The sequence below is a fragment of the Mus musculus genome, chromosome 17 (assembly GCF_000001635.26).
Source record: "Mus musculus strain C57BL/6J chromosome 17, GRCm38.p6 C57BL/6J".
In the NCBI taxonomy this organism is placed as follows: Eukaryota; Metazoa; Chordata; class Mammalia; order Rodentia; family Muridae; genus Mus; species Mus musculus.
Genome location: NC_000083.6, coordinates 4,944,735 through 4,972,164, shown reverse-complemented (window position 1 = coordinate 4,972,164; position 27,430 = coordinate 4,944,735). Strand labels below are relative to the sequence as shown.

At 42.8% G+C, this 27,430-nt stretch overlaps 2 long non-coding RNA genes across 2 annotated transcripts; one reads left to right on the top strand and one right to left on the bottom strand.

The window, feature by feature from the left end:
* The first annotated feature begins 4,011 nt into the window (after positions 1-4,011).
* Gm41517 lies at positions 4,012-27,430 on the top strand. The gene is made up of 4 exons (XR_876352.2): positions 4,012-4,063; positions 9,908-10,081; positions 14,561-14,625; positions 26,569-27,430. It is a non-coding gene; the product is annotated as a predicted gene, 41517 (long non-coding RNA).
* Positions 11,313-17,964, bottom strand: Gm34625. The gene is made up of 3 exons (XR_385142.2): positions 17,859-17,964; positions 12,658-12,911; positions 11,313-11,754 (listed from the first exon to the last, which is right to left on the bottom strand). It is a non-coding gene; the product is annotated as a predicted gene, 34625 (long non-coding RNA).

Here is a 27,430-nt window from a genome sequence, read left to right as displayed (position 1 = left end):
TCCAATAGCAGAAAATGCAGAAATCAGTGTATTTCAGATACTTTCTTAGTCTGCCTAAGCCATGCTCGACAGTGTGACTATTTCCACTTTTCTCAGTGTATAACCGACGTGAAATGAGGTGAAGTCCTTCTGGTCTATGTTCTTCTCTTTAGAATTAGGGGAGTCTTTTAGAACTGGAATCCTGGTAGGAGAAAGCTTCAGGGTATGGGCTGGGGCCAGTGAGATGCTTCTTGCGACTGAGGCTGCTCAGCTCAAGGCCAGGAGCCACATGGTGGGAGAGAGTTGACACCTAGGAGTTGTCCTTCGGCCCCCATTTGTACCACCACTCCAGAAAACACAAATAAGTGTGATTTTAAAAAGAAAGGGGGGTGGGCACAATCATGTTTTCTTCCATTCTCTGCCTTCGCCGTTCTATCACCAATGGCTACAGCAGGAGGCAAGTGAAATGAGAAAGTACTGCATATAATTATGACTTTTTCAAATTAGTTTATAAAAACACATTAACTTTATTTTATCGTAAAGCCACTTGGGCCCTCAAACATGCTGATGTTGCTTTCCTCAAACATCTCCACCCTTTCGGATGCCTTCATCCCCGTGTCTGTCTAGTGCTGGAGATGGACTCTCCACCCAAGGTGCCCTCAGGGAAAACAGGAGCTCAGGAGCTGACCAGATCTGCAAGCTTTTTCTTGTGCTCTTGTAAAAGCAAGCACATCATATTATGGTGTCCTGAAGATCTGGGTGCTTGCTGAAAGAAAAATACTGGATGCAGTTAAAAGGATTTTCAGTATTGGCTGTAAATTGTCACAAAAATAATACGATGTGCTTGTAACAACAAACAATGCGAGTTAACAAAGAAATGAGAACAACAACGGAACTAAAAGAAGTAATTCAGAGCAGAATGATATACAAAGAAAAAGCAAGCTTCCCATTCTCTGGTTTTCTGGTAAAATAGTTATTTTACAAACTATACATTCACACCACACGTGTGTACAGCCAGCATCTCTCAGAACCCATTTTATCTCATCCTCACAGGACACAAACACACGTGTAACATACAAGAGGCCCAGATCCTTAACGGAACTTTCTTCTGGCTTTCGGCTGTTTACAAATATACCAACGATCGTTGCCAATCAGGTGTGTGGAAACCACAGGAGAAGTTTGTAAATGGCACTGGAAAAAATCAAAGGTTGCGTTATTTAAATTTAAAAGTAAGATTCATGTGTTAAAGTTTAATACATGCGGCCAAATGGCTCTCTAGAAAGGTTGCCTCAACCCACCGTCCTACTGATTGTACCTGGGAGGGCAGATTGCCAGCTCCCCACAAATGTTTTTATTCTTACTAACAGGAAAGAGAAAAAGTCAAGTCTCAGTTTCAGAAAATTTCATTTCTACCTTTAAGAATAAGCTTTAACGTTGTCTCTGAGCATTGGTTAATTATTCCTCTACAGACAAAGATTTTATTACCATAAAAGCTTTTTTGAGGCAAGGTCTCGTGTGTCTCCAGGGGGCTTTCAGCTCCCCATGTAGCTCAGGATGACCCTGGACTTCTGATCCTCCTGCTTGCACCCCTGAGTAATGAGATTATAGGCAAGGACTACCACACCCAGTTTTATGGGATGCTGGATGCCAAAGCCAAGGTTTCATGGGTACTAGTCAAGCATTCTACCCTCTGAGACACAGCCCCCATCTCCCAAAGTGTTATTTTGAACTTGATTGGTTTACCTTTTTACTATATAAATGTATTTTATAGGAACATTTGGATATTAATGAAAGAATGCCATGTCATAGGTATGAAAATGATTTTTAAAGAATGTATAATAAATATCCTACTTACAGGAATGACCCTGTTTTTACTAGTAGACTCTTCATGCAAGATAAATTTGATTTAAGGTCATTTCTATTTAAGGCTCTCATTAGAGAAACTGGATTTAATAAAATTTCCCAAAGAAAGTACATTCTTCGATCTGATTTAATCCTAAGATAGTTGTTTGATGTAATTTTAATGCATGGTTATTATCTCGAAGACAAATTTGTGTTTCAGGAAAGAACAAAATTAGGAAAGAGTCAAGGAATAATGGCGTCCTGGAGTTGTACAGCACAGGCTGTGTGCTTCCTGTCTTCTAGAGCCTTCAGAAGAACATTATGGCTAACACAGGGCATAGAACACTCCGGGGGATCCCAAGCTTTGCGCCGAACTTTATCTTTCACTTCTTTGTCGTATCTTTTGGGTGTTTCCATTACACTGTTCTTTTTGGAGAACCTTTCCCAAATCCTTCCCCTTCACAGAAGACCACTTCCTAAATTATCTTACTTGCTCTCTCTGACTTTGCATTTTCAAGGTGACTCAGGCTTCCTGGCTGTTGGACGATTTCATATAAAGGCAACCTCAGATCACTCAGAGAACAGTATCGGTAGCTGAGTTTTATCTTATTTTGTTTATTCTTGCAGTGTTAAGGGATCAAACGCAGCAGCTCACAGGCTGCATTTTAATCTTACTTGATAACTGACATTCATTCAAGAGTTTCCTTTGAAGTAGCTGGAGTGGGAAGATTAGCGTTGATGATGCTGGCTGAAGTACGCAGTGCTGGGTTTTATGTAAAACTTGAAATTATTTAATTTTTCTAAATCTGAGAGCATCTTGCCTGTACTAGGTGATTTTCTTGTTGCTGTGATAAATACCCAATAAAGGCCAACTCAAGGATTAAAAAGTTCGTTTTGGCTCATGGTTTGAGGGTACAGTCCTTCATGACAAAGAGCAGGAGGAGCGTGAGGCAGTGTCACATGCATCCACACCCAGGAAGCAGAAGAGTGCAGGCGCGATGCACACTGGCGCCTCACTCACTGTCGCAGTTTTATTCAGGTCATATCAAAGCCTTGTGAAAGTGCCACCTCCATACAGGCTGGGTCTTCCATTCTCCGCGTATTATTTACCTTTCTGTTGCTGTGATGAAATACCACGACCAAGCTTGCTTATAGACTTTATTTGGTCTTGGGATTTCAGGAGGGTAAGAGCCCATCACGGTGCGAGAGCATGGCAGTACTTGGCAGGCATAGTGGAATAAAGGGTCCAGTGACCAGGAAGTGGCTGAAGTGATTCAAGGATTCCAATGTCAAAGTCTGCCTCCAGTGGTGTACATCTTTCAAGAGGCTTTACCTCCTAAACCTCCCTCAAAGTGCACTGCCAGCTGTAGAGGATGTGGTCAGAGGTCTGAGATTATGTGGGCTAGCTCTCTCATTCTTTTTTTTTTAATTTATTTATTTTTATTACATATTTTCCTCAATTACATTTCCAATGCTATCCCAAAAGTCCCCCATACCCCCCCCCCCAGCTCTCTCATTCAAATCACTGCACTGAGTTAAACTTCTCTGGAAACACTCCCCAGGACATCCTCAGAGGTGTGTCTCCTAGGTGATTTCAAATCCAGGCAAGTTGAAAAGGAAGCTTAACCATCACAACTTTATTATTTAAGTAGTTCCTGCTGCGAGGTATTGATGCACATCTTTTAATCCCAGTGCTCAGGAGGCAGAGGCAGGCAGATTTCTAAGTTTGAGGCCAGCCTGGCCTACAGAGTGAGTTCCAGGACAGCGAGGCTACACAGAGGACCCTTGTCTTGGGAGTGGGGTGAGAGGGAAGAAGAAAAGAAAAGAAAAGAAAAGAAAAGAAAAGAAAAGAAAAGAAAAGAAAAGAAAAGAAAAGAAAGGGGCAGGGGAGGGGAGGGGAGGGGAGGGGAGGGGAGGGGAGGGGAGGAGAGGAGAGGAGAGGAGAGGAGAGGAGAGGAGAGGAGAGGAGAGGAGAGGAAGAGGAAAACAGTTCCCAATCTGTGAATGTATGGTTACCTTCATGTCTTTTAGCTGCTTGGTGGTTTTGTTAAAATTCACCAACTGGCTAATTATTTCTTAAGTTGACTAACTTAAGAAATAAACTCTTTAAAGAGGCTGCGTGTGAATGGATGACTAAATAAAGTCTGATATATCTAAAGTGAGAAAGGGCAACTGGCAGTTATTTGCAATTTTAGTTTATTTTTAGGTGAAGGGAGTTGGAAACATCACCTCGTATTTCCAGGTAGGTTAATTATGAGAAATTGTTGTCTTATTAACGCTTTTCCCTTTTCATTTTTTTTTTTTTGTTGTTGTTGTTTCTGCAACTGGTTGTATTTCTTTTAAAATGTCTAAGCATCCATTTGCATGCATGTGTATTTGTGGTATGTATGTATGTATGTATGTATGTGTGTGTGTGTTCACACGTGTGTAGGTGCGTATGTGTGTGCACACTTGTGGAGGCTGGAAATTGATATCGGGTGTCTTCCTTCACCACCCTCCACTTTATTGACTGAGGAAGAGTCTTTCAGTTGAACCCAAAGCTTGTCAGTTTGCCAGTCTATGGAGACATCTTGCGTTGGTGATCCCAGCTCCTCCATCATGTCCTGGGATTATAGGTGGCCACTGCGTCTACCTGGCTTCATGTAGGCTCCATGGTTCTGAATTGAACTCTGCCCCTCAATGCTTTGGGAACAAACTCTATCTACTGAGCCATCTCCCCGGCCTTTATTTCTTGTTTGTTTCAGACCAGGCTAGCCTAACTCCTGCTCTTCCTACCTATATCTCCCTGGTGCTGAGCGTCCATGCCTGCACCACTTCCATACCAGGCTTTGGTTTAGTTTCTAAGGGAAAAGGCGAGGACATGGTGTACTTTAGGTTCAAGGATTATTTACCAATGACAATGAGAAGATCCTTCCATTCATTAGGTAAATAGTTATTTAGCACCTGCTTTAACATTAACATCTCATCCATTAGCATAACAGTGGAATGAAAAGCATTTGAAGCCCTGTGTGGCTGAAGGCAAAACTGCTTCACTAACATAAAACTAGCAAGCAACCAATCAAAAATGAAAAACAGCATTTGAAATCCGAAGGAGTACCAGCCTTTCCAAAAAACCTCGTCATTCATTGAACTTTGACATTGCTAAGAACTCCAAACCAAAAGAGGCTTAAACCTTCCCTTTTCTGTCTTATCCCCAAACTCACTGTTTCACGTGGATCAAGAGTATAGCCAATATGTTATTAATGATTCTCTTTATTTTATAAATTGTTCTAATTTATGTTTTAATTTGTGTATAAAAAACAGAGGTGGTTTGGGGATGCGAGAAGTGACAGGACAGGAGTTTAGTGAGGAACTAGTTTTAAAAATAGGACCCTCATTGCCTGTGGCTTTGATGCTCTCGAGCCGTCTTTAACTACATCCTGGGATAAGATAAGATAAAATAAGATAAAGATTCCTTCTCAGTTAGTTGCTCTGCTCAATAGGGCTTGGGCGAAGGGCACCTGGCAAAGAAACTCACCTTGGAGAACATTCTGGAAGAAGAATGGAAAGTTTCCAGGAAAGCTAATGCTGGAGAGGGTACAAGGAAGGTGCTCCTGATGGCCAGGTCCCAGAGGGACAGCAGGCTTAAGGCAGCCATTCTCAACCTGTGGGCCATGCCCCCCACAGGTTGAGATATCAGATATTTACATTATGATTCATAACTAACAAAAGTACAGTTACGAAGTAGCAACAAAATACTATGCTTGGGGGGCGGGGTCACCACAACATGAGGAACTATATTAAAGGGTTGCAGCACTAGGAAGGTTGAGCATGGTTTAGGGGTGACTTTGCATGTCGTGGAACCTAGCCCCTCACGATCTGCCATCAGCCTGTTAACCTTCAAGGAAGTGAATGGATTAGGTTTCCTGCAGAAGCTGGTGAGTGACCATGATTGATGTCGCTCCTGCATAAATCTACGTGCATAGAAAAGGCAGCAGATACCTCAGTGACACCCTTCCTGTATCCTGGGAAAGAAACAAGGGAGAGGCTCAGCTGCCAAATGCCAAGTGTTCAGGCTTAAGGATAGAGCTGTCGTACAGTTTTAACAGCAACCACTTTTCTTCTGGTGGTGGTGAAGTGCAGTGGTAGAGTGCTCAGCTAGCAAGTGCAACTCTCTGGGTCCGATCCCCAACATCGTGTATCTCACTCAACACCCATGCTCTTGTGCATGTACACACACTTACACCCCACCACATGCAGATGCACATGCACACACATAGGCTCACACACACACACACAATCACACACACAATCACACACACAATCACACAGACACACACATAGGCTCACACAAATACACACACACAAACACACTCACACAGACACACACAACAGGTTCACACAGACACACAAACAGATTACAGACACACACACATGCTTACTGACACAAACACACACAGGTTCACACAGGCACAGACATATAGACACAGACAGACACACTTTTTTTTCTTTCAGAAAAAGGTATAAAGCCAGGTTGTGGTAGCACATACCTTTAATCCCAGTACTTGGGAGGCAGAGGCAAGCAGATCTCTGTCAGTTCAAGACCAGCCTGATCTATGGAGTGAGTTCCAGGAGAGCCTAGGCTACAGAGAAATCCTATCTTGAAAAAAGTGTCCCCATAAAAGACCATACATTTTAAAAGTGTCTTTTATTTCAAATTTTGGTTTTATTTAATTAAGAAATTTTAATCTCTCTCTTTCTCTTCCTCTTTCTCTTTCTCTCTCTCTCTTTCTGAGTGTGTGTGTGTGTGTGTGTGTGTGTGTGTGTGTGTGTGTGTGTGCAGTTGCCCTGAGGCCAGAAGACACTCTTGGATCCCTTGGAATTGGAGTTACAGACTGTGTGAGCTATCAGTCAGTGCTGGGAAGAGAACTCGTGTCCTCTGTAAGAACAGTAAGCACTCTTAGCCTCTAGCACACATAGTTAGATTTAAAGGGAGGGTGTGGCGAGCCTCTCTACCTCTATTCTCTACCACTCTCCAAGTATTAATTTGGGACTATTCAGACCAGGTTTTTCGTCAGACAATAAGACAACATGTGTAGTTTGAAATATATGTGGTCCATAATAGCAGCGGGAGGGCTGGATAGCCAAGCACTTGTCTTGAAATCTAGAGAGCACCAGAGCTCAAGCCAAAAAGCTGGACATGGTGGCTCACTTGTAATCCCAGTGCCAGAGAGACCGACACAGGTTTGCTGGTGGTCAGTCAGTCAGCAAGGCCGGCTTGTTGAGATCCAAACTAGTGAGAGACCTTAGAGTTGGGGAGGGGAGGATAGAAAGAGGTGGATGGTGCCTGTCTTAGTTAGGGGTTCATTGCTGTGAAGAGACACCAGGAACAAGGCAACTCTTATAAAGGGCAACATTTAACTGGGTCTGGTTTACAGTGTCAGAGGCTCAGTCCACTATCATCATGGTAGGAAGGATGGCAGCATCCAGGCAGACATGCTGTTCTAGAAGGAGCTTCCTGTTCTACATCTTGATCTAAAGGCAGCCAGGAGGAGACTGGATTCCACAGTTGGCCAGGAGAAGCTCTTTCCACACTGGGCGGAGCTTGAGCATAGAGACCTCAAAGCCCAGCCTACATTGATGTACTTCCTTCAACGAGGCCACACCTACTCCAACAAGGCCACACCTCCCAAGAGTGCTTCTTCCTCAGCCAAGCATATTCAATCCAGCACAGCACCTGAGGAAGGATGTTTGAGTTTGAGGTTATCCTCTGCCCTACACACTCAGAAACACACCCCCATACTCCCACACACACCTATATCTGCACACGTGAGCTTGCACACGCATGCGCAATTCTAGCAGGAGGGCTCTGTCTTCAAGCGCCTCAGTCCTCCCAGAGGCAGTAATTTTCCACTGTAAGATTGTATCCACTGGGCACACTTGAGTGAAGTCTCCTCACTCCGCAAGGGAAGTAGAAGGCACTTGGCAAGGAATTTCCGACACCAGCAGTATTTTTCATTTGCATATCGTTAGGTGATTTGCATGCTAGTTAAGTGAAGGATGCTGCAAATGCATTTTTCATTTACATTACCAAGAGGAGGAAATTAGAAGGCGACAGGATGTATGTAAAAGCACTTCATAAAGTACTCTCAGAATGTAGTACTGTAGCAAAATCTGCCACAAGCTGGGAGAAAAATCCTATTCTCAGGAATGGCCACGAGGCACAGGAGAATGACTTATAAAGCCGGCATTGTAAGTTACCAGGTAAGATGTTACACTAAACATCTTACCATTTGATCTTGTATACTCTGAGATGGAGAGATCGCTAAGGTTTCAGCCAGGTGTGGTGGTGCATGCCTTTAGGGAGGCTGACTCAAGGGGATCTCTGTGAGTTCAAGGCCAGCCTGGTCTTCACAGTGAATTCCAGGTCAGCTGGGGCTACATAGTGAGACCCTGTCTCAAAAAAGGAGGAGAAGGAGGAAGGAGTGAGTGTGTGTGTGTATGTGTGTGTGTGTGTGTGTGTGTATATATAAACATATATATACAAACATACATATATATGTACATTATATTATATATGTGTATATATAATATATAATACATAATATATACAATTATATATATATATAATTTTTAAAATTTGTGTGTGGGCAACATACGTGTGCCACAGCACACATCTAGAGTTCAAAGGACAGCTTATGGAAGTCTATTCTCTGGGTCCCAGGGATTAAACTCAGGCTGTCAGCTTTGTTGGTTAGGTACCTCTCCCCTCTGTGCCATTTCACCAGCCCCAGGATTGTTGAAAGTCCCAAACAGAACACCAGATATTTACTTCTTTTTTGTTGTTGTTGTTTTAGAATAAGAGTATCTTATTTGTTTAAACAATTTTCAAATTGTATATACTTCGTATGTGTGAGCGTGCATGCACCCATATCGTGGCTCAGAGTGGAGGCCAGAAGATAGCTTTCCAGAGTTGGTTCTCTCCATCCACCACATGGGTCTCAGGGATGGGACTCAAGCAGTCATTCATGCTTGGTGGCCAACACCTCTACACACTGAGCCGTCTCTCTGGTCCCAAGGTCATTGTGTTCATCCAAGCTTTAGATTCTTGTATTCTGTTATAGAAAAAGAGTATCATTGGGTTTCTTTTTGAATAGCACCTACCTTTCCTTTTCTACTACTGGGGTGGCATTTAGCCTTCTCAGTCTGCCTTCCTCATGTGTGAGCTACATCCTCACTCTTCCTTCATCTCCTCTCTCCTTCCAATGGGTGATTTCTCCTACTTTGTCTCTCTCTTGCATCAGGCACACTGTTCTCCCTACACTTTGAGACTTTCAGGAGTGCGTTTTCATTTCTAGACCTTGTTTCTCTTCCAGCATGTCCTACAGCCTCTATATGCTCTCACATCTTCGTTAAATATTCTTTACGCATCCAAAGTGTATTTGTGTTAGACCACTTCCGACCGTTAACTTTCTGGCATTTGTGTTTTGATAGCTCTTTTCCATGGTAGTCATATTCCCATGAGGTTAATATCATGCTGCTATTGTTACTGTGTGTTCATCTTCAGGGGTTCTTGAGGCCTCCCTATACTGTGGACTGACCTGTCCCCTACTCCCTGTTCACATGTTGAAGCCTGGGATGGTTATGTCTAATGCCTTGACTTGACAGGGCCGTGGGGTGCCCAGAAGGATGGTTTTACAGAGGATGTACCCATGAGGGTTTCCAGGAGAGGTTAGATTTGGACTGGTTGATGGGCAAAGCAGACGGCCCTGTCTGAGACTACCGTGAGATAGTCTACAAGCCCTGGGGAGAGTCTTCAGGGAGAACAGCTTGCTCTTAGCATTCCTAGCTTCATAGGAAAACTATGAAGAAATTGATTTCCATTGTCTAAGCTACCCAGCCTGTGCTAGTTCCCCCTTTCCTTGTTGTGACCCAAATACCTGACATGGAACAACTCAGGGAGGTAAAGGTTCATTGCCACCCTCAGTGCGAAGTGATACAGCCCATCCTGACAGGGGATGGTTGAAGGAGCTGTCACTTGGCATTGCCTGTCAGATTGCAGATTCGGGAATGCAGGGTCCCACCTCATGGTCTTCTTTTTGTTCAGCCCAGGACCCCAGCCCATAGGATGTTGTTGTCATCGACATTCAGGGGGACTCTTCCCTTTCCCAGTAAGAATCTTTCCGAAAGCATGCTCATGGACACACCCAGAGATGTGTTTCCATGGCGACTACATCCAGTCAAGCTGATGATGAAGATAAACCATCACACAGTCTACGGTGTAAGTTTTTTTTTTTTTTTTTTTTTTTTTTTTTTTTTTTTTATAGAAACGCTAGAAAATTAAGATGGTTTTCGACCCCCAAGCGTGTGGAAATTATCTCACAAACACTTTTGTATTTATGTCCGTTAGATCTTTCAGGGCTTCAAAGGTTTGTATCTATTTTTAACCAATTTTTATGTTCATTCACTTATACCGAGTCATCTTCTAAGAAAATGTAGGCAGGATCCGCTTTCCAAGCAAAGAGTATTTATTCAACCCAATGAACATGTGACCCATGGCGGTGCTGTGGCCTTTCCTTCAGCTGTGCCCATTCCAAGGCCCAGTTTCTCTTCCTTGGTGACTGACTCCCCAGGCCAGCAACGAGGTTTCTCTGGCTCTGCTACAGCTTCTGGGCTTTACAGGGCATAGGGGCGGTTGTTTAAGTGATTCTAAGAGCTCCTCATCTACCCCTGAGTGTTTGTGGCTCCTGCCAGCCTCCACAAGGTCTTTTATCCCCCACTGATGCCTGGGACATCAGCCCTCCTGTTCCAGCTTCTGTTTCTTAGCTGTTTCTGCTGACCGGAGAACGGGAGAGGTGTAGCAGGAGGGGAGCTCTTCTTAAGTCGAATCTGAAACATGTTTGCTTTCCAGTATGTATTGGAAAGAGGAAATATTTTTTAAATTAAACATTAGAAGCTACTTTGCTGTTGTGGAGTAGACCAAGGAAATCCCCTTAGTTATACGGAACTGAGGAGTCAGTACAGTTCTTGCCTCGTGCACCGGAGACCCTGAGTCTGATCACCAGCACCGCATAAACAGGCTACGAGGCTACAAACCTGTAAACTCTGGACTCAGGACATGGAGGTAGAAGATCACAGCTGCGTGATTACATAGTCAGTTCAGGGACAGCCTTGGCTACAAGTGGCTATATCTCGAAATACATAAATAGGTAAATAAACAAATACCATGTTAGTAGTTAATTAATAACTACCATGACTTTACGTATAGCGATGACTATAGCTGTAACATATTCAAAGAAGGACAAGTACATGATATATAGAGATCTAGAGACAGATAAGTCAATATATTTAAGTTACATACATTTAAGTATGTAATGCACATACTATCCTCACAGCTATGAATTACTTTCTTGTCATAGTTGGGCGGAATTTATATGTTTCATGTTTATGCTTTTCCCGCACATGTAACCAGACAAATGAAAATAAATGATCATCTGTACTCACCCCGAATCTAGAGTCGTTAGTGTGCAGTCAAGTTTCTGAAGCTCATTTTCTTCTCGTAAAGACGCCCCCAACTCGAATGAATTTTTCATTATCAAGAGGGACTCAGTGTCCCTCCACCCCTCTGGCTCTCTGAAGTTTGATTATGATTAATGTGTTCAAGAGCCCAGACCACCACACTTCCTGCTGAAGGATGTCAGACGACCTTGCCAGCGTGGAACCATCAGTAAATAAGTATGAGTTGGGTCCAGACAGAATGGAGGAGGAACATGTGCTGTGTGGTCATTCTGTATTCTCTTCGAAGCTCAGACTGGGAGAGTGATCACACATAAGATGGTATGGGGAAGAGTTTTTTTTGTTTTTGTGTTTTCATTTGTTTGCTTATCTTTCTTTTGAATAGACTATTCCCATGTTTTCTGTAGCCATCACAGAACCATAACTGTAGGAAGGAACCTAAAGGAAACAATGAATGAAGTTCCAATAGAAACCAGGGTGTCTGCCTCTCCACACTCCCCAGTTATAGCCTCCACCTTGCCAGTGATTCAAGCTGACATTTTAGCCAGATTATAGATGTATAATCCCAACAGTAGAGAGACTGAGGGTCCTCCCCCTCCCCCAAACTATTCTGAACCAGCAGCTGGGAAATTTTCTGGGAGTTTCTTGAATATAGGCTGTCAAACTCCATGGCACAACATGCTGAACCAGAGCCTAGAACTCTTTCAGGACCTGGAGAGTCCCAGGCACAATGGAATTTGAGAAGTTGTGGTCTAGATGCCTCTTGTTGTGGTGTATACCCATAATCCCTGTGTTCAGAAGATAGAGGCAGGAGGATTGGGAAATTAAAGCCATATAGTGAGAAACAGAAAAAGAAAAGCAAAAATGTCCAGGCTGGAGTATTATCTTCACCCAATACAGTTCATGTTAACATTGATCCTTGTATTTGTTAACATTGCCTGAAGAAGAGAAAGGCTTCCCTTTGGCCCACCCAGCCAGATATGGTGCTATATATGTATTTATTAATTAATACTAATTAATAAATTATTTATATTCTATTATGCTATATTATATAAACATGCTGTTATCAAGGACCGCAGGAGGATTTGGTTCTTCACATATAGTATATTTTTAAGTCTATAAATGAGCCAGAGATACTGTTTCCACCCAATCTAGCACGAATATAGTGGCATCTCCAATCTCTATATTAGAAGCAAGGCACAGTCTCCTTTCAGGCTAATGGTTCCTCTCATCAAACTGTCTTTCCTTGGTGATCAAGCTCCACATGCTTATTTCTTTCCTATTACCATCTTCTTTGCTATGATTATCTGTCCTTCTAATATTAACAGCAATTAGACTCACCTCATGGTGTGTCACGCTGAGTCAATCTTCGACTGTCAAAGCAGGGTGATCTTAGTCTTGTCTCAGTAACGAACTTTGACAACCAAAACAAAGTGTGGGCAGAAGACACGAAGAGAATTAGCAACAAAGCATCGTGGGTGACACAGATGTCTCGGACATCTTGGTGGCTTCTGTCTTTTCTCAACCCATGGAAATGATGGCATTCATTCCTTTAGGACTATGGCAGGGACTGTGGCCTTGTCTTAAATATTTCTCTGCAAAGTTGGAAAGGAAAATTCCTTAAAAGCCATTGAAATATTAGCATTCTCTTTCTAAATCTAATCTATTTAATTTTATTGGAAAACATTTACATAGCTCATCAACAGACTCCCTAGTATTGAGTAATATTTAGCATGCTGTAATCACAGGAAAGAGAGATTTAGATTAAATGCTTTTTTTTATTACTATTCAATCATCATAAGTTGTTCCACTTTTTATCCTTTTAGTCAACAGATTTCAAAGGAGGGAAAATGTCTTCATTTGCAAGCATACCTGTATTTATCTCCTATTATATTTTCCATTACTGTCTCCATGAGATTTATTCCTGGTGATTTTCAGCAAAGTAAATGTGAATCTGCTCATGCCAGATGCTAATAACAAAGATGAATGCATCCTATCTCTTAGGGATGTTACGAGAATAAATTAGATAATATTTACAGGGGATTTTGACCATACTAGAGGTAGTATAGAGATGAAATATTTTTTTAAATAATATTTAAAGAACAACGGTTGCAAAAGTCCTGTTTAGTTTTAGCCACACTGACTCTACTGTACCAAGGTATGTTTTGGATGAACTCATAGGGACTTTGCTGGATAAACATCACATCTGACAGTCAGAGCCAGGTCTGGGTTGGCTCAGCTCAGGCATCTGTTATAATGTGCAAAGTGGGCTCTTCACCCCTTTCTGTATGTTTACATGTATGAAGCCTGGTGCACTGGTGAAGCCTTTCATATGTTGGGTCCGTCATCAGAATCGTCTTAGGCCACTTTCTGGATTTGATGATGTATGGAGAGTATAGGCAAGGAGAATGCACAGCTTTAAATTCGCTAATATAGAAGCAGCTACACTGTCTGTCTGTGAACATACATGAATGAGTGTACATATATGTTTGTGTACACACACCTGTGTGGAGCCTGAAAGATGTAGTTCCAAGGAATTTACCCTCCCCCCACCCCGCCCCTGAAGACCTGATCTCTCATTGGACTGGAGCTCAGGAAGTTGGCTAGGATGTTTGGCCAGCAGCATATGGGTCTGCCTGTCTCCCTGTCCCAAGGGCTGGGACTATAAATATAAACCATCATGCCAAGCTTTCTTATTCTTTAAATCTGAAGGCTAAACTCAGGCCCTTGGGCTTATAAAGCAGGTACTTTACTGAGTTGTCTCCGCAGCCGCATGTTCCATCTGGATCATCTAGAACCACACTGTAGCTTTTAGAGGGATGGTAGACAAAAGAGGGTCATAGTTATTCCCTATTAAAGGCCACAGCACCCTCATAGAAGTAGGTTAGCTATTAGTTATAGTCTTAGCACCATTTGTTGGACACAGGGAATTCTCCTGTTCCCATACAGTTTTCAGACAGCCTTCTATGCTGGCCCAGTGCACAACTCTATGTCTTGAGCTAAGAAAGTGGTGGTATATTCATTATAAAAGGCAAGAATTTTTTATATATATATATATATATATATATATATATATATATACACACACATATATATATATATATATATACACACACATATATATGTACACATATACATACATATATACATGATTATATGATATATATATAATATATAATCATATATATATGATTATAATGTGAAGCAATGCAATAAACCAATACTTACTGCATATCTATTTCAGACCATGCGCAATTTGAAGTGCTTCATGGAGATCCCCTCACTAACTTCCTGTCTCAACTGTACAAGGTAGGTACTATTATCATTCCAATGTCATAGATAAAGCACCAGGCCGAGAGATATGAAAGAGCCTTCCCAGGTCATGTAGTTCATCCATAGAGATGTCTAGCTCTGTGCACCCATACTCTATATTCTGACTATGACTTCCTGCCTCTTTCTCCGTGGCTATTGGAGCACCAGAGAACCTCAACAAGCAATCAAGCCAGAAACGAACAACAGCACACATTTCATACTTAATGTAAGGGGAAATGCCAAAGCTAATCATGGTCAGAGTGTATCTAAACGGTGGCATCTGTCCGGAAGAGCCAAGATTATGACAAACAAGAAGGCCCCCTCTTGCCAGTTCACACAGAGCTGGACTCACAAACATGAAGAGTTCACAATATAACCATGGTGTCAAAATTATTCACCAGGAAGGGACACTATACAACGTACCAAAAGGACCGCTCACTTATGGAGATGATGACAGATCTTGGAGAGAAACGAGACATGTGACACAGAGGTGAAATCTGCCGTGGAAATATTAGTGACGGGCATCTCAAATGCTATCGTTTGCTTATGTAAGAAGGGATGGGACAGTAGGATGCTGAGACTTCATGACATATCCGATTTGGAAAGGGGCTAAACAATGCTTCTCCAATAGCTGTAGAATATTCTATACATTATTCTCATCCCAGACAGGATGCTGTAATATGATTAAGTACAAACTGTTCCATAGCAACAGACATTGCAGACAGGAGCCTATGTGCTTCCCTCAACCAAAGTGTTAAAAGTTATAACAGACAAACTCCAAGCGTGGCCCAGCATCCTGTCATCCTGAAGCCAGCTTCCACAAAGAGCTGGAGACAGGGGACAGAGGACTCACTGTAGATCTCTGGACCCTTCCTTTGGCTTTCTTTAAATGGCATTTCGATTTTGATAGTTATAGAGGTTTCAAGTCAGGACTTTGAAAGATTTGAACTCTGATGCAGTGCAGGAGTTCAGTATGCGGTTCCCGGGAGAGCTTAGGAGCAGTGCGCTTTGAGACCAACTCTTTGCCTTTTCTACTCTTCATTGTTCCAGTTTGCATTTCTATTCTGTAAACACTGGGAATGCTGGGTGCCTCTTTGGCTATGATCCTAAAGTAGAGGCAGCTTTGGAGACAATGCCTTGTCAGGTATCTTTATAAGTAGCTATCGAAAACAACATCTGAGGCTGGAGATGCGGCTTGGCTAGCAGAGCATTTGCCACAAAAGCATGAAGACCTTGATCCTCAGAACTGTTGAAGAATACCGGGAGTGGTAGTGAACTTGCCTGTGATTCAGTACTGGTGAATCAGAAACAGGCAGATCTCTGTGGCTCGCTGCTCAATCAACCAGACCCTGGGGAGAGACCCGTCTCTCTAAAGGACAAGGTAGAAAGTGGCTGGAGAGATGGCTCAGCAGTTAAGAGCACTTGCTGACCTTCTAGGGGACTCAAGTTTGGTTTCCAGCACTCATTTGTCTGGCTTACAACTGCCCATACCTTGGCTGCAGAGGATTTCATGCCCTCTTCTGGCTTCAGTGGGCACTGGCACACACATGTCATATATACGCATGCACTTACATAAAAATAAGTCTTAAAAAATAAAAATGGGGCCTTAGAGAGATGGCTCAGAGGTTAGAAGCATGGACTGGTCTTCCAGAGGACCTGAATTCATATCTCAGCACCCACATGGCATCTCACAATGTCTGTAACTCCAGCTTTAGGAGATTCAACATCCTCATATAGACATACATACAGGCAAAACAACAATGCAAACGAAACAAATATATACATACATATATATATACACATTATATATATATATAAATATATATATATATGTAAAATGATGACTAACTAAAAAACAAGCAAAGCAAACCAGAACCAAAGCCCATGAACAGGAACAGAGTGGATGGTCTTTAGGAACAACACTAACGTTGACTTCTGGTCTCCACATGCACGAACACACATGTGGATACACAGGTACAGATGCCAGAATTATGTTAACACACATTCATGCACACACACACACATACACACACACACACACACACACCAGAAATAGTGGCCAGAACAGGAGTAAATTAAATTGATGTGTGTAGTTGTCTCTGCAAACGGCAATTAGATTTTTCCAGCGCTTGCAATGCAGAATGGCCACCTCACTTTGCTTTCTCCAATTAGACAGAGGTTCTGCCTGGGGCTGGGAGAAAACCCCACTTGCTGTTCACTGTCTCTGGTGGGGAGAAGGGAGCTCAGCTCCTGCAGCTGACGTGGCCTTTGTTTTGAACACGGGGAGCTAGTCTTGCAGCCACATTGAATATTGAGGAGCGTAGGAGTTAACGATAGTTGCAAGTCTACCCACTGCATTGCGTCCCAGTTCAGGTTTTAAACTGCGCCCTCTTCCAAGTCCTCTGTGCTAAAGGTTGCATGTTGAAAAGTGAAACAGATGGTCTAGTTTTGTATTTCTTGCCTTTTACAACTTCTTCGGCAGCTCGGGGATCTTGGTCCTCTGGGATTTCGGATTATATTTCGGTCCTATTATATGTATATCAGTTTCAATGGGAAGATGGTGTGGCAGAATTATTCAAAACCCATACGGACTAGCTTTTGCTGGCTCTCGGTGTGCTGTGTGCTGTTCATTTTAATTGAAAATATTCTAAAAGCAAGATTGATGTGTTTTCTATCCATCTAAAATAGAAACAAGTTCTGGGTTCCTAAGCTCTCAGGAGCCCTCTTTTCTTACGAACATGCCCTCGCTAATTTGCACCTCTGTTTGCACAATATAAATGGCCTTTAAAAGCTCTTCATTCATACAATGGTTTCAGTAACCCAAAGAAAATTAGTAGCAGGCAAAAGCCTACTTTAACTGACAGAGAGACAAAAATGCTAATTACCTTAAAATATTCTCAAGTGTATATCGCTGGCATCCTTCCAGGTAAGGCTAAAAAGTTACCCCTCCCCCACGCTATTTACTGGAGCTAAGGGACACTGCTATTGATTTACATTCAGACTTATATGTTTCTATTTAAATCTTTCCTTTGTGTTCCAAAGTATTCTTTATAACCAAGGCATACAATTTGTTTTCTGCTTACTCTCAGGTACACTTGAGAACTACCCATTTGCGATCAATTATAGTTTTTTTTAATACATATTTTTCTTTTGTTAAGGTACCCAAATACATTTGTAGAAGGACAAAGTACCTAAAATTCAAATCTATCTTACTTAAAAATATTAATTACCGTGGATTATAATGTCTTCTTCACATTTCTTTCAGCTTTCCTGTGGTGATCAGTTCTTTGTCCATGTTATGCTCTGACACTTGCCTTCCTTTTAAAATGCTTTTTAAAGCAGCCCTTCTGATGCACAAAATAAGGATTAAAGAGACAAAATGAACACAACCTAAAGTGTTAGCATTCCAGGCACTTTGGAATTATTCTTGTAAAAAGAGGCTTTTTATTATGTATACAACATTTTTCTTTCTCATTTTGTTTTCAAGACAGGGTCTTGATATTTATTGTAGCTCTGGCTGCCTGCCCTGGAACTCACTATTTAGACCAGGCTGGTCTCGAACTCACAGAGATCTATCTGCAAGGCACTGCTTTCTAAGTGCTGGGATTAAAGGTGTGAACCATTGTACCCAGCTATACAACAACAAACAACAAAAAAACCCATCAATTTATTAAAAACCTCTTGCTTTTATAGTATTTGCTTTGTAAAACATCAGGCAAAAGTGATCTTTAGGAGTTAGTATATTTCTAGTTTTTAAATTATGTTTATATTTTTATTCTGTGTGTTCCTGGGTGCGCATGCGCTGTGGCACACGTGTGGAGGTCAGACAATTTGAAGGAGTTGGTTCTCTCCTTCCACAAATGGGGACCGCAGGTCAATCAGGCACCTTTACCTGCTGAGTTCTCTGGGCAGCCCTGAGGTCATTTTAAAAGTCAAGTTTGTGTGTGTTTGTGTGTGTGAAGTATACGTGTATTGTCAACTAACTGATGGTTCAGAAACTTAAAAACAACGGAAGACCAAAGAACAGGGTCACAAGTCATGCCTAGGTAAAGGGGCAATTAATGATTAAAAAATCCAAATTGTATTCAACTCAGCAATATGGCAATTAGCACAGTTTTAATGACTGGTAACAGATTAGAATAGACGTTTGTGTAAAGAAGGACAAAGGCAAATCACAGGAGAAGCTCAGTCTCCTTAGCTGTGTGTGTGTGTGTGTGTGTGCGTGTGCGTGTGCGTGTGTGTTCGTGTGTGTGTGTGTGTGTGTGTGCGCGCGCGTGTGTGCGTGTGTGTGTGTGTGCGCGCGTGTGTGTGTGTGTTCGTGTGTGTGTGTGTGTCCGTGTGTGTGTGTGTGTCCGTGTGTGTGTGTGTGCGCGCGTGTGTGTGCACTTGCGCAAATCAAACCCAGAGAGACAACACAACACAACCACTAAGGTGGCAGTAACCAGAGGGACAGGGAACACACAGAGCAAGGGAAGCAGAGGACAGGACGCAGGCAGGAGTTGTGGCAAAGAAGGCAAAGTGGGATTGCTACCTTGTTATACAGCTTGGTACCTTAAAGGTTACACAGATTTACCAGCAAACCCCACCTTTGCTATAGGAATCTCCCTGAGAGAAATGAAGACACATGCTCACTCACAGGCATGCATTAGATTGCTTATAGAAAAGAAACCCAGACCAACACCCGGCTCTCAAAAGCATATGTGGAAGAGTTGTTTGTTTGTTTGTTTTGGTCAACTTAACACAAACCTAGACAGAGGAAATCTCAACTGAGATGTTGCCTCTATTACATTGGCCTGTGGGCCTGTGGGGAGCAATTTCTTTATTGTTGATTAATGTGTGAGCTCCCAACCCACTGTGGGTGGTGCCATTCCTAGGCAGCTGTGTCTGGGCTGTGTAAGAAACAGCTGAGGAAGTCAGGGGAAGCAAGCCAGTCAGCAGTGTTCTTTCATGAGTCTCTCCTTCACTTTCCACCTCCAAGTTCCTGCTTTCCTCCATGACACACTAGAACCTGTAAAGCAAATATGCTCTGTTCTTCCCCAAGTTGTTTTTGGTTGATGCTTATGGCCACAGAAAGTCACACAAGAACAATATGCTAAACAAAAAGACTGCTTGGCTGACTCCACTCATACGCAGTGCCCAGGAAGGCCTGTCTATAGAGACAAACTCTAAGCCTAACTCTGACAAAAAACGATGACTTGAGGTTGAGGTAAGATCAGGGGTTCACTCTATATAAGAGGAATTTAGAATCCTGGGAATGTTCTAGAAGCTGGATTGTGGTGATGGCTACATACCTGCACACAATTCCAGAAGGTCACAGTGTTGCAATTTTACAATGCAATGTGTGCATTCTATGCCCTGAAGATTATCCTTCACCAATGCTGATAAAGAAAGAACAAAAACTCATCGCACGGGGTATTCATGGGGTTGGTATGCATGTTTGCACCCCGGCTAGGGTGCAGTTGCAGCCTAGGAATGCATCTGTCTGTAGTTGTTAACAGTTCGTGGTTGGTAACAAACCTAACAATTTTCAAATTTATTTCATCCCTAACACCAGTGGTGTCAAGTACGTTGAACAAGTACTATGTAATATATATAGATAAATTCTTTTTTTTTTTCCTTTCAGCTGTGCTCTAAAGAAACTTTAAATACATAACTTTTTCTGGTACATAGAATCTACCCTAGGATCTTGCTTATACCAGCCTATCACTCTATCCCTACACCTATATTATATACTTTAAAAATCAAGGCCATCCTGGGTGATATAATCTGAACTGAATAGAAAGCATTTTCCCTGACACAAGGTCTCCAGATGTTTCTACAAAGACAAGTGGTTGACTTGTAGAATTTCACTAAAGGACATGTAAGTCCCCAGTTCGAGACTCATATAGCTTACTGTCTGCATCATGAGCTTGGTAACACTACCCACCGACTGTCTGCATCTCTACCTCTCCTATTTGAGCTTCTGGTAGCTTCTCTAGAACTATTTGCATTTACAAATATTGATATGCACACAATATAATTACGTATCAATTGAGAGTACAACAACTGTCATTACAGGAACGAAATATTTTCTGGCAGAAACAAAACTGGCAAAAATCAGAATGGAAATTAGTGTAATAATTTTGTTCCTAAGCAAATTCCTCTTTACTATTTCCCTGGAACCCCCCCCCACCCCCCCCACCCCCGCTCCAAAAGGCCTTGAACAATTCCAATTTAGTTAAGGCAGAACATTCCAATGTTTAAAAACATGTGACTTGTAAAGTGTCCAATTATGTCATTTGAGAATGTATGTGGTATATAAATAAACACTCATGCTAAATACAAACCACACGGGCCTTTTTTTTTTTTAATTTAAATTATTCATATGCATGACAGGCCCAAATCACAGCCCTTTGGATTTAGCAAGATTTAATGCTTCTGAAATTGTCTCATTGTGATCTTTGCTCCGGGGTTCAGGTGGCAAAGTTGCTCCTGAAGGGTGGAAAGGGTGAGTCTGTTAGGATCGCTTCTTGGAGCTTTAGACATCTACACTGTGAGTTTGCTAGGCTTGTCTGTGCGTATAGCTATTCTGACTTGGCTTTACAAAGATACTAGTTGCTTTGTGTGTCTTGGAACTGTGACCTCTGTGGTACCCTGAATCCTAAACTTCTTTGGCAGGTGGTATTTAAGGGTTCCTCTAATCATCTCCAAACCGACACAACCTGGTTTTCCTAATTATGATAGAATTGTAGAAATAAACTGATTTCAGTGAACAGCCACTTTTCAAGTGGTGAAGATTTGTCTACGATACAGGACATGAAGTAGTGGGACAGGGACAAGTCTATGTCTCTCAAGCAAGGTACCTGTGTTCTGGTCTGGAACTCTCAACATGATTTTGTGATAGCCTTCAACACTTAAGATCTTGGTGTTCTCAGATAAAAAGAAAGAAAGCGTTTGAGATAAAGTATTTTCTAGAACAGTGTTTCTCAACCTTTCTAACCCTGCAACCCCTTAATACAGTGCCTTATATTCTGGTGACACCCCCCCCCAACCATAAAACTATTTTTGTTGCTACTTCATAACTGTAATTTTTCGGCTGTTATAAAATCATAATGAGACTATTTGATATGTGGCCCCTATAAAAGAGTCGTTTGACTCCTCAAAAGGGTCGAGATCCACAGGTTGAAAGCTGCTGTTCTAAAGCCTACTACTAATTTAACAATCATTTAGTAAAATCACGCTGTCTGATGGACTATTTATCTGAATATTTCATCCAGGTCATATGGCTTTTGTGGCTAGCGCACTCACTGACGCTCATTGACCCTTTCTCTGCTTTGTTAGTATAAAGCAACAACAAACAGATGTCCCCCCCCAAAAAAAAACCCACTACCAACAAAATATTTTAAGTTTTGAAAGAATCTACTCACCTATCTGTGTACTGTGGACGAACAATAATTGTACCCATGGTATATATCACTGATACAGATTGCCAAAAGTTAAGGCTTGAAACTATAAAAGGTAAAGATAAGAGCCAGGCTGGACGTACTTACACGTGGACCACCTTGAAGAGTTCCTTTATCTCCTCTGTGTGTGTGTGTGTGTGTGTGTGTGTGTGTGTGTGTGTATTGCACATGTTCTTCTGTATGGGGGCACTTATGTGCAGAGGTTACAGGATGACCTTGGGTGCCTTCCTCAGGCACCACTCACCAATAAGGCTTTTCATTGGCCTTGGCTTGCTGGCCAGTGAGTTCCCAGGATTTGCTTACCCAAACCTTCCTAGCAATGAGGTTAAGCACATCAGTTTGTTTGTATAGGTTTCTGGGGTGTGAACTCAGGTCTTTATGCTTTCACCCACCTTAACAACCATGTTACCTCCCCAGCAGCTTATGTGCACTTTTTAAAAAAAACAAACAAACCTTATATTCTTGTTTTTTTGGCTTTCCAGAGCACTGGTGCTTTCAAAGGAACATGAGCAGTCAGAGGGCTGAGGTGACAGGAGCCCAGGCTTCCCTCCCCCCACACCTCTAGTCTTGTCTGTTTGGCAGCTAGTCAACATTTTGTTTGGGGGAAAAAGTCCTTGGATAATGTGGTATGAAAACCACTGAGCAATGGAAAAGGTTTTGCTTCCATGCTGTGTGCTTCGGAAGTGCCCTTCCTTCCTTGTTAGCTTTACCACTTAAAATATGCCATCTTATGAGCCATTCCAGCAAACACCAAGGGCCAGATGAATAATTTCTTATTTATGCTTTTTTTCAAATACCATAAATGGCATGTCACATTTAAGTTTGCAGAGAGGAATTATCAAATACTTTAGTAACTATACAAATATTAATATTTGATACACAGGCTCTCATAATGTGGCTTAATCACAGTTGGATTGATAGGGTGCTAAGTGGGAAAATCCTGTTTAGACAGTTGGAAGAGAAGGTGGAAGTGTTTAGTCAAACAAGCTGGATGGTCTTGTCAGTATCAATCTGATAGCTATTTGGCGTCATTTAATCTTTGCCAAAAAGATTTTTGTTGAGCAAAGGAACAACCAGAAAGTTGGGTTAATCCTTCATATTTCTCTTTTGGTTCAATTCTTCCAGCTCTTAGTCTGTAAGTGATCCCTTGGCCTGCTGGTTAAAACAGATTTCCTTTTCACTGTTACATCATTAAGGTAAAACAAAACTCAGCAGTGGCGCAGGGGAAGAGCATCCTTTGAGAACCGTCACTATATGCAGAAGTGGCCCTGCCCTGCCCTCCCTGGACCGCCCTCTAGGAAACAACTTTATTGCTGCAGGTGCCCTAGAAGTTCAAGGAAGAGTGTCTGCTTTCCACAGCCTGGAGTGGAGCCATCTCTTTTCTTCTGCAGGTTGTGCCCCTCCCTGTCTCAGCAGGGTGATCACTTAAACCAAAGAGCTCCCTCTGGAATCAGTCCTCATTCTCTCCTTGTTTTCTTCCCAGAGTTTCTGTTTTTCCCTTTGACCTTGAGACACTCATTCCATGGGAAAGGCTCTTGGAGTAGAATATCACTGTGGCTATGGACATTCCAGGGCTTGGAATACAGTCACCTTCCTTTTGTCCTTATTCATTTCTGCCTGCCTCTTCCCTGAACCCCCTAAGGTCTTTCCCTGGAGTTCCCCTTGGGAAAACATGAGTCCCTCCTCCCTTCACTAAATAGCACCTGTCCAGGATTCAAAAATACGGTAGTACTACCATAACACAGGACAAGTGTGGGTGGGTAGATAGGTTTTATGAGAATGCAAATTTCTGATGCTGCACTTAACATTTTTAAAAAATTCCTTTTTCCTTATGCACATGTGTGTGCACATGTATGTGTACATTTGATACTGTGGTACTGGGCATTGAACCCAGCTCCTCTGCAGTAAGTACCATTAACCCCCAAGAGGTCTTGCCCCCAAATGATACACATCTTAAAATGAATTTTGGAAACATGTATGTTACTGGGAACATGAACACAGGACAGCCTCAGCACACAATGGGATTCTTCTATTAAACAGGGAGATGTCAGTGAGAATTAATTGCTTTCTTTCGGATCAACCTAAATCAATCTAAATTGTTCAGATTGTTTGACTGCATTACATGGCTTTTATGGTAAAGACACTACAGAGTTTCAGCTAGCAGCCTCTAGAGAACCTCTCTCTCTCTCTCTCTCTCTCTCTCTCTCTCTCTCTCTCTCTCTCTCTCAGGATACTGAAGTCAGAATGTCTGATGGCTTAGAGACTTGCAAAAACAAACAAACAAACGAACAAACAAAAAAACCAGACAGATGACCAGATCTCAGCTGGTGTCAAACTAGCAGAATTGCTCAAGGGAGAAGGGCTCAGGCTGGAGCCGTACAGGAGAACATTCTACAAACAACTCCTGGCTTCCTCCACCCAGGTCTCATTCCACCTGGTTTCTCAAGAGCAGATCTTTTGGCCAGCCTTAAGCTCAGAGGATCTGTAAGGCAGGAGGCTGAGTTCCAGTTGCCTTTGCCCTAATTTATTGAGGCCTTTAAAAGTAAATAAATAAAACTTTGAACTCAAAACCATCTGAAAGCTTTATGAGTGAGATATGCTACTTGCCTTCAGGGGTATCAAAGATCTCTGGAATTAAAGTAATAAAAAAGAAAGAGAGAGAGAGAGAGAGAGAGAGAGAGAGAGAGAGAGAGAGAGAGAGAGAGAGAGAGAAGGAAGGAAAGGAAGAAGGAAGGAAGAAAGAAAGAAAGGAAGAAAGAAAGAGAGAAAGAAAGAAAGGAAGATAGGAAGAAAGGCTCTGTAGTTGCAGAACTAGAAAGCTGCCCAGACTGGAAGCAACTGGTTCTTGTAGCTTATTAACTTAGGTGGGGGCAGGCCAAGCACGGAAGTCCCCAGCTCTGCCCTTGTCTTTTTCTAATGGAGGATTCCCCCTGTTCCTGGGCCTTTAATCGGCCTTTGTTCCTTCGGAATCTAGAAACAAACCTTTTCCAGAAAGGCCAGGGAGAGGAAAGGGGAAGCTGGAAAATGGCTCTTGAGAACCAGTAGAAGAGAAAACAAGGGGTCAAGGGGACCTCAGCTATTACAGGTTCACTCTGGAATCTGGGGGTCTGAACAGCAAACCAGGCAACTTGTGTGGTGACCTGTGTGAGCGGAACATGGCCCTCACAAAGCCCTTTCTTTTCTCTCTTTAGAGAGATGGACTAGCACCCCCTTATTGGCTGTGAGCACGGAGGAGCTCCACGGGGGCGGAGTGCCTCCCTTGGCTTGTAGGTCTGGACCCGAGATTCCTGTGATAAACTGGAAAACAGTTCAGTGCGCTTCTCTGTTAGATGCTGCTCTTTCAAAGGCAGGGAAAAGCAGGCTCTCAGGAAGGAGCTGTCTGGTCCAGCCAGCTCAGGGATAGAGGCTTCCAGACGTTTCCAGGGGCCGAGCTGCTTTTCCTTCTCCAGAGTGATGGCCTGGCTTGTGCACTCATGCAAGACGCTGCTAGTAAGCACTTTTCATGGTGTGTGTGTGTGTATATGTGTGTGTGTGTGTGTGTGTGTGTGTGTGTATGCGTGTGTGTATGTGTGTGTGGCAGAGACAGAGAAGATAGAGACTGAGAGAGACAGAAACACGGGGCGGGGCATGGCAGGGAGAGGAGGGAGGGAGAGAGAGGAGGGAGGGAGGGAGGGAGGGAGGGAGAGAGAGAGAGGGAGAGAGAGAGAGAGAGAGAGAGAGAGAGAGAGAGAGAGAGAGAGAGAGAGAGAATATGAACCCCCTTTGCATGCAGACCCGCACAGTGACCATGTAAGGAGGAAGGAAGTGTGCTGCAGATGCTGTTTCTGTACCTGTGTGCTCAGCTAGGGCCCGGCCCTCTGCTGCCAAATCCCTGGGGGAGCTGACACATGAACCAGTTTCGCTTGTCCCCTGCACCTCCTCCAGCAGGAGCAGCAGGCTAGGCGGGGAGAGGTGACAAGCTGTAAGGCCTTTCCTGCCAGAGCCCGCCCCTCGCAGGCCTGGTGGTTTCTCTGCAAAGGAAACATTCAAAACTCCAGAACGTGGCATGGGTCTTCCCTAGCATGTGTGCCTGTCAACAAGTCACCAGTGTTGGAAGAGCTAAGGGGAATGTGTGAGTTGCAGGAAGCCCACGGAAGACTTTCCTGGAGAAGGCTGTTTACCAGGAGGCGCGTGCTTGCTTCCTGGTCCTAATTAATGTCAGTCTTGGTTACTGTGTTCGCCTTCTTGGCGATCTTCTTAGCTCCATATAATTCTGTGCTTCTACACACCGAAACCATTGCTAGCTGTGCTGAGGAGGTAAAAAGTCCCAGATTTTAAAGAGACAGCTTTTAACCAAAGGATTGTGGCAGGTAGGCGGCATGTTAACTATCCAGGCTTCCAGACAGAATGGAGACCTTGTAACACCTGCATGAGGTCCTGTCTGGGCAGGGATCCTCATTCTGGAGTGTTGCCCTTTGGGGACAGATGGCCTTTTTTTCTTTTTTTTTCTTTTGTCCAGGAAGAGAAAACCCTGTTACATAGAGGATAGAGTGATTTATGCAGACAGTTTAAAGGGTGTTTCACAGCTCTGTGGAATGCAAGAGGCAGCATGATTTGAAGGTACAGTATACTCAAGGGCCAGTGTGGAGTGCACCAATGTTTTCCTTTCCTACTTTGAAGCAAGTTTCAATCCATTTCACTGACGAAACCGGTTAACCATGTGCAAATGTGTAGCTGCCGGAGCCGATCAGCCTTCCCAAGGCTCCATGGAAGCGGTGACTTCTCTCAGCACTTGGGGTCTGGTGTCGGAATAAACTGGTCAATACTGCCTTCTACAGAGCAAATGTCTTCCTTTAGTTCTCACATTTAAAGATATTGTATTTTGGAGGGAGGGGAGACCATGCCTTAATTTTCCTTCAACTGGAAATGATCATAATAAAATATTTGCATTGGAAATCATTTCTATTTTATAGAAATTAAGTTTTCTCTTTTGGAAATCACGGGTTTGGGGCAAAGTAAAACTGCAATATATATACTTTAAGTATTTCAGGGACCAGAGGTTAGCGGTTAGGAGCATGCACTGCTTTTCCAGAGGACCAAGTTCAGCTCCCAGCATCCACTTGTTGGCTCACAACTACTTGTAACTCCAGCTTCTCGGGATTCAACACCCACAGGAGCCCACACAGCTCTGCACATGGCACATGTAAGTTTATGCAGGTTCATGAACACAAAAAACAAAAATAAATCTAAAAGTATCTCAAAAGTTCATGCTTCAGTGAATTGCATATCTAGCGGCAGTTGATTTAAAACTTTGATTTCATTAGAAACACTCCTTTTTTATTATGAACTGTTTCAGGGATACCCCACCCCCGAGAATTATG